The 6,829-nt window shown below is 35.8% G+C and overlaps 1 protein-coding gene across 2 annotated transcripts in view; it reads right to left on the bottom strand.

Annotated features, from left to right (window-relative positions):
* Positions 1-6,829, bottom strand: part of LOC106880363 (uncharacterized) — a 296,957-nt gene that overhangs the window by 37,212 nt on the left and 252,916 nt on the right. The window lies entirely within an intron of this gene.

The raw sequence follows: 6,829 nt of genomic DNA, 5'->3' as shown, positions 1-6,829 counted from the left end.
TTTTATATATACACACACATATACGTATATATACACATACACTCACATATATATACATATATACACACATGCACACATACATATGGATGCAGCATAGCCGAATGACTAAGAAGATAGCTTTGCATCTACGAGTTCTCGAAATAATCTCACCGAGGGGCAACTTGATTAAGAGGTGTACTTTACTGTAGCTTCCAGTCAACCAAAGACTTCTAAATGAAATTGGGTAGAAGAAAACTGCAAAGAAATTCGTCAGATGGTTTGAAACAGTTATTCAAATGCGATACCTTATCACAAAGTTATACTGAACCCGCTTAAGAATACGTTAAGAAATCAAGTGTAAGTGGAATGTGCATCTAATGACAAGTTACTTCTATGTTCCAGTAATTATCCCAAACGGGCAATACTTCCTGGTAGCACATGTAGGTATGCGTGACGTAGTTCTCAAGGAGATTCAGCGTGACAGAATGTGACAAGCCTGGCCGTTTGAATCCTAGATACAACTCATGTATGTCAGGTGGGTGAACTGGAGAAAAGTGAAATAAAGTGTTTTTCTCAAGGACACAACGCCGCTAGGAATCGAAATCACGACATCACGATTGTGATCCGAACACCCTAACCACTGAGCCACAAACCTTCACATCATCCAGGTTATTATGGAATTATATCTCCTAGATACTCGAATTCAGAAAGTTTTCTTTGCTGCTGATAACTTTCAGGGTTACAATTTTCATTTTAAAAAGAGAGCATACGGTGAAAAATAATAGAGGAATGTGTAAACCTGAGAAGCTACAATTCATTCAGAGGGAAACGGAACATTACGTGTAAAAGGTACAGTACGATAGCAAATATCAGCACTTCAGAAATAAACATCACTGTACGGAGAGGACGTTTGCTTTGCAGTCACATTTTTCGGAATGCGTCCACAGCGCAGTGTCTTATGCAATTGGCATAAGATACTGCATCTTTTTGTTGTTTACACCACCTGTCCTCGTATGTTGTTGTTTTTTGTTCGTACATTCTCCCATATATATTTATATATATATATATCAATCTGTCTATCGACACATCTATCTATTTCTCTGTATACGAGAAATAGATAGATGCCTGTTTTTATTTATGCCTGGTGTGGTTTATATTGCGTCTCTTTACGTCCCGTAACTTAATTTTTCGAAAAATAGAGATCGATAACATATGTATCGATGTGAAATAAGTGCTGATCGATTAAACTCTTTAAGGTGTTGCTACAGTCCTTTGAATAAAACCCATTAAAGAATAGAATGATGGAATAAAGAAATAAAGTAAATGAAAAAATTATTAAAAATACTTTTTCAGTTAAGATATTCATAGTCAGATCTCGAGACACATTAACCAACCGGAATGTGAGAATGCAGAATGAGAAAAGCTACATATAAAAAGAGAAAAAAATTAATACACAAAAGTAGAAACCGCATTCTAAATACATCTATATCAAGGTCAGTATCTTCGGAATAGGTAATATAAATAATATATACAAAGATAATGTTGTTAGCAGATTGAGCAATCCATTAGGAATATTTTAACAGGATACTCTATCGTGATGCATTGAGATGAAAAAGGCAGTTGTTTTCAGTGGAAAATTTGCGAAGATCACAACATTCCTTCTGAATAAAAGTACAAAGAGAATTCACCAGATACAGTATTGGGGAGTTGGACACTATTGTTGTCAAATATAGAGTTCGCTGCCAACCATCCTGACATTGGCATAATGAATTTGATACAGCAGTTTCAGTCCATGAAAAATATGCATTGTGAATGACACTTTCAATTTTCATGATCGAGGTGGAAATGTTTAAAAAAAAAAAGAAAAAGAAAAAGATAAAAGATTAGAATACCGTAAATCACTCAACACATTCTATACAAACAGACAAAATACTAAAATAACAAGAGAGACAACATTAAAAAAGAGCATCATTCACTCCAAAAGACAATGATATTCACACTTCAGAAACATGTAATGGCAGCAGGCTTTACCATAGAAGCTCAAATGAAATTCTTGAAACCGTAATTATAATTATACTGTTAATTATACTGTTAATTATAATTGTGATTTGACTGGTCATAGTCATACTTTCGGGTACAATGACGTAACGGTATGTTGAGCAAATCAAGCCCCGATGTGACTAGTTTCATTATATTGATCCTCACAGGACTGACCTCACTACGTAAATATGCGTAACCAAACAAAACATTTTTTTCTAATGTTTCTTCATACCTGTTCAGTATCATAAAATGTGAGATATTGCTTTATATCATGAAACAAAAATACATAAAAAACAGCTGAAAGTTAATTACAAGGAATTAATTGAAAAGAAATTTAGCAACGTATGTCTACACACCACTCGCCATTACTACCCTAAAACCTCCTCCAAAAAGGAGAAAATATGAACAAAACTGAAATATAATGGAAACAAAAATAAAAAGTAGAAAACAGAAAAAACACCAGCAATCTAAAGCTCTGTGGATAGGATTTAATAAAACTGGAGGCATTCATTGGCACAGTTGCTATTTACACATGTAAATGATGGTCAATGAATTAAAATTTTTATTGGGTTTCTGGTGGTAGTGGTGGTGGTGGTGGTGGTGGTGGTGGTGGGGATTGCAGTTGCGGCGATATAGAGACTAGCAATGGTAGACATGGTAGGATGGTGTGAACAACAGCTGGTGTAAGCAACTGGGTTGTTGATAGTAATAGCAGTGATGATTTTATGACGGTATGGCGGAGTGGTAAAATCGGTGTTAGACACTATAGCAGCAGTGGCAGCAGCAGTAGCAGCAGCAGTAGCAGCAGTAGTAGCAGCAGCAGTAGCATCATCATCATCATCATCATCATCATCATCAGTAGTAGTAGTAGTAGTAGTAGTAGTAGTAGTAGTAGTAGTAGTAGTCTATAATGTTTGCCGTAACCCTGTTGATAGTATTAATATTAGTGGTTTATTGTTGGTGTGCTCTGCTATTACGTTTTTCATTCTTTATAGCAGTAGTTGTTATCACACAAATAGTAGCACAGCAACACAGATAAACGAGGCCTTTAAAACATTTGTGGCTTATGCTAGGCATCCTCACCGTGTGTACTGGCGGAGTGGAATAACATTTCAGTTGATGCTTCGGTATCAAATTACTAGGGGAAGTCAAAAGCGAACCGCACTTCCACCAACACAATTTAGATTTGAAAATGTTCATACATGTTTGCGCCTGGTCATTGGTCTGTCCACGAGGAGCTTCTCGACAATGTCTATTCACGAGGCAGAACTCATGAAGGTGTCGATTGATGGTGCTTTGTGAAGGATCAAGTAAGGTCTCCCAACAATGTACAAGTACTTGTGCTTGGCTGTTGTTCAACCATTTCGTACATGGCCTCATCTTCCACAACAAACCGTCTCCCTCTGCTTGATTTGTCTTCGAGGCTGACATTACCTTCGTTGAAACGTCTGAACCCGTTTTGTGCCACACGTTTGTTGGCAGTTTCCGGGTCCTCACATCAGTGATTTCTTTTGTTGCTGCCCTTACTCTCAGTTTTTTTTTTCTTCACAGGTAACGCAAAATGGCTCTAATAGCCATTTTTCAATATTCATTATCAAAACTATGAATTTAGAAATGAACAATTACTGTTTATTTGTTATCTATGAAAAAAAAAAATCACCAACGATTGGATAACAAGCTGCACCAAACTAATTATATAACACAGAGATGCAAGTTATGAAAAAGAATTTGACTCAATCTTGTGTGTGTGTGTGAGTGTGTGTGTGTGTGTGTGTGTGTGTGTGTGTGTGTGTGAAATTCTTTTATAAAATGCAACATATACTCAACATCTATGATTTACATCCTCCCTTCTAGGGTTGTTTGTGTTACATTTATTATATTTTAGCTCCAATTCAATTGTGATCAAGCAAAATTATCATCAGATACAGTCCAACAATGACTATCCTATCTTTTTGCGGGCATGCATACAAATATATTAGCAACTGTTATTTTCTCTTTAAAATGGCAGCACCTGATTTGAGGTAGATTTAGTAATTATTTTTAGCAAGTCGAGTGATCATATAAAGGCGCTCACATTGACTCATCAATTTTTTTTTCATTACAATGCAGTCTATAGTTGTTGATGCGGAGTTACTACTGTCAGTTTCCCGATTCTGTGTTAAATTTCCGGCCAATCAACATGGTTGCAGAACATTTCAAAGCCACCTTTGTCATTCCACCAAATATATTTTCTGTGCAGTAGCTAATTTTTCATTCTATTTCTCCGTCTTTTACTCGAGTATTTCTTGCTCATTATTACCTTCTAAATATTTATTTATTTTTATACTATTTTACTCACTATTCGTACTTTAATTATTCATTACTTTACTTCTTGTTATTGTTCTTCTTATGGTTATGGTTATTACTGTTGATGTTAGCTTCCCGTAGAATGTTTGACTTACTATAATAGTACTTTTTTTTAACGTAATTTCGATTTGTTGTGAATATTTTATAGTTAGTTTATGAAGGTAGAGGAAGACAGCTAAATTGTGATATATCTTTTCCTATTTGGATAAAGAAAGTTTGTTATTTATTTATTTCTGCTTTCACACCAGAAATTAATTTCTACATGACTACAATGGTGACGATGGAAGATGTTTCTTTTAGTAATGGCGTCTAACTTTCTCTTACAGAGAATGGGTAAAGAAATACGACTAATTTTATCTATCACGAAATATTGACCACATAGCAACAACTCCAGCATTATCTGCAGCATCATCAATATCATATATATTAGATGGAGCCAATTAGAGAGCAACTGTGCAGGTTCACACTCAGGTAGAACTGAAAGAAAAATTAATTCTCAAATTTCTTAAAAGGTAACAGCTTGTAGAGTAATGGAATTTAGTGCCTGAAAAAAAAACCTAAAATGATGATTATATCTAGAATACCTTTGATCATAAGATGTTTGGTCAGAACTAACCCGGAACAAAACATCCTCACTGTGTGTACTGGCAGAGAGGAATAAAATTTCAGTTGATGCTTCGGTATCAAATTACTAGGGGAAGTCAAACGCGAGCCACACGTCCACCGACACTATTTAGGTTTGCATATGTTCACTCGTGTTTGCACTTGGTCATTGGTCTAGCCACGAGGAGCTTCTCGACAACGTCTATTCACGACCCAGAACTTACGAAGGTGTCGATCGATGGTGCTTTGTGAAGGATCAAGTAAGGTCTCCCAACAATGTACAAGTACTTGTGCTCGGCCGTTGTTCAACCAATGTTTGGTTAGGACTAACCTGGAACAAAACACTAACAGCATTATAGGTCTAAGTCAGGCATGAGCTCCTAGGCCTAATAATAGGCGGAAACTTAACCTAACTTCCAGGGCGTGTAAGTGAATGAAATTAAAACACTTGCCCCTGAGCAGAACTCTGGTCGGACGCAGGTTTAAATTCCCAGTTTATTGATAGAAGTAATTTATAACTGAAGGACGAATGTGAAATGAAGTGTTATGCTGATGAACACATCGCATCGCCCGGTCAGGAAATCGAAACAACAATCTTACGATCGTGAGTGTAATACATTTGGCCACGCACCTTCATTTAATAAACGTTGCATCTATGTAAATACTAACGACAATAGCAAGAATAATAACCTCCTAACACTAATACTTTGTAGATATCGGAAAATAATTTCTACAGTAACGCTAATGGCGACCATTGAGTTAACATATATAACAATAACAGAATAAAATTAAAAAACAAAAAAACAGGGTAAGGAATAGCTTCGTAAGGGATAGATGTTGAGTCGATATCCGAAAATGATCATAAGGTAGAAGTACTCAAAGAATAGCACTGCCAAAGTTACGTTAGGAAATACTAAGCACACACAAGAGGTCTTGAAAACATAATTCGAATAATATCGGGAAGATTGATTGCTAAAGGAAACGGGTTACATATAAACTGAAAATCAATTTATATTGCTAGATGAATTTTCCATCCGAAAGAATATGTAAGGAAAATTGGTCTGGGTGCCCGAATTACTTGCGTTGATGTTTCTCTATATGGAGAAAAACGGTTTTGTGAAATTAGCGACATCAGTAGAATTGAATGCTTGGTCTATTCGCATAATCATTAAAGATTTCCTAGGATTACTCCACGTCAATTGGAGAAAGGTGAAGACTTACTGAGAATGACCTTATATCTGAATAGGATCTCACAGTTATTTTACGAATTGTTATCGGTTTTGCTGTTAACAAATCTCTCCTGTGTTTTTCTCGTAAAATACTGAGATGTGGGGATTTAGAGACCAAGAGTGAATAACAGAAAACGCACGTTCATAATCTGTCAGAAAATGCTTTAAAATTCTCTACTTGTAAATAAAAAGAGTTACAAAAGAAACGGTAACCTAACCAAACAGAAAAGTTAACACAGATGCAAGAAAACACTTGTGCGACAAGAAAGACAAATTATGTTAATTTCTCTTGGTCGGTGTTTCGAACAGACAAGCCTTTGACTTGAAGAATCATTCGAAGCAGAAACTTCGGCTGTGATAAAGTGAAGAAGAAAGTTGATCATCTCCCAATTAAGCCTTGCAAAAATAATATTAATTACATTGTAGAAAATCCCTTTCCCAAAACAAGGCACTAAACTCTCTAATAAAATATCATATAGTGTGTCACGATAAGGGAAATGGTAATCGAGTAGAGAAAGCAGATCTGAGAACAACATAATTTCCCTCTCTCTCTTTCTCTCTCTTTCTCTCTCTCATCTCTCTCTCTCTCTCTCTCTCTCTCTCACTTTATATATATATATGTATATATATAT

This window comes from Octopus bimaculoides, chromosome 13 (assembly GCF_001194135.2).
Source record: "Octopus bimaculoides isolate UCB-OBI-ISO-001 chromosome 13, ASM119413v2, whole genome shotgun sequence".
NCBI classification, from domain to species: domain Eukaryota; kingdom Metazoa; phylum Mollusca; class Cephalopoda; order Octopoda; family Octopodidae; genus Octopus; species Octopus bimaculoides.
This window is presented reverse-complemented; position numbering and strand designations above follow the sequence as displayed.